Source organism: Petaurus breviceps, unplaced genomic scaffold (genome assembly GCF_028583685.1).
Source record: "Petaurus breviceps papuanus isolate PSGF00001 unplaced genomic scaffold, PetGlider_PUasm1.0 90721, whole genome shotgun sequence".
Classification (NCBI taxonomy): Eukaryota; Metazoa; Chordata; class Mammalia; order Diprotodontia; family Petauridae; genus Petaurus; species Petaurus breviceps.
In genome coordinates, this window is record NW_027187322.1 from 5548795 (window position 1) to 5550375 (window position 1581).

A 1581-nucleotide genomic window follows, 5' to 3' on the forward strand; every position below is an offset into this window, starting at 1 on the left:
AAGGAAGGAAGGAAGGAAGGAAGGAAGGAAGGAAGGAAGGAAGGAAGGAAGGAAGGAAGGAAGGAAGAAAAGAGAAGAAAAGAAGGAAGCACTTTTTACAAATGCACAAATAGAGAAAGAGGGAGAAATGGTGAGGCAGCAGTTGATATGTAAAAGATTCCAGGGCTTCAGTGGACCACAAGCTGCAGCTGAGGCCCCAATACATGTGGTGGACAATAGCTCTCTAGGGCTTCTTGGCTGTCTGAACTGCTTTGCTGTGCAGCTCCCCATCCTTCACTCTAGTTCTTCTAGACCGTGTTGCCTAGAACCCCCTTTGAGCTCCTTCTCTAGGGTGAGGTGTCGTCTCTAGAAGGTCCCTATAATGTGCCAGGGAGGGCAGCTCTTGGAAGGAGCACTGTCCATGAGTTCCCAAGCACAGTGTATCTGAGTGAGCTTTGCTTGATGGGGGCAGAGGACAGTAAAGGAAGAAGCCTATGATGTGGGGCTGTGGACCCCAGCTCACAAAGAGATGTTACCCAGTGCGTTTCTGTTCAGGTGTGGGCGTCTGGGCACTGTCCAGTGCTTTTTCCATCGCTCTCTGAGACCTGAGTCCCCACTCACTCTAGCTCTAAGACACTCTCCACTCTGGGATTCAGATTTCTCAATGAGAACAGGCTTGGGAAGGCAAACTCCAGTCCCATAAAAATGATCTTTCCCGACCCAGTCCATATTCCAGAAACCATCCTGGGCCTGGCCCCAGCATCAGCAGGCTCTGGCCCTGGGCTTTCCTTTGGCTTGGCTTCTGCCCAGACAGGAAGGGCCCCTGTCCCTCATTTCCTGGGCCACAGGATGGCAGCTGAGGCTCAGGAGCCCTGGCAGGGGCAGCAGTCTGGGCTTCTCTGGGGCCAGCTGTAATGTCATGCTGCATTCCCTGGGTGCCTCCTCCTCATCAAGGACCAGCCTGGTTCATGCCAGACATCTGCCTGGCCCTGGGGAGCCCACATGCGGAAGGGCTGAGCCCCTTCTTTTGGTCTTATGTTTCATTGAAAAAAAATTGAATATATTTTGGGCTCTTGCCAATGACGCAAAAAGAAAAGCAGCTGAAAGGATATTTTTTCTTTCTGAAAACAGGAAAAAAATAATTCTCTCTGAATGATCTGTTTGGGAAGGGCTCGGGACTGGGAGTCAGGAGACTTTGGCTGTCAACCCCCTTCTCTCCTCCCACACCACTAACTTCCTTGTGAACTTAGACAATATTCATTCATTCAAGCAGCATGTATGAATTGCCATCTGTGGTCAGGTCCTTGTGCTAGTCCTGATATAATGTTTAAATAAAGCAAGGTCCCTGCCCTCATAGGGCTTCCAGTTAAGGAAAGAAGAAAGGAAGAAAGGAAGAAGGGAAGGAGGAAAGGAAGGAAAGAAGAAAGGAAAGAAAGGAGGAAGTAAGGAAGGAAAGAAGGAAGGAAGGAAGGAAGAAGGAAGGGAAGAAGAAAGGAAGGGAAGAAGGAAGGGAAGAAGAAAGGAAAGAAAGAAGGAAAGGAAGGAAAGAAGGAAAGAAGGAAGGAAGGAAGGAAGGAAGGAAGGAAGGAAGGAAGGAAGGAA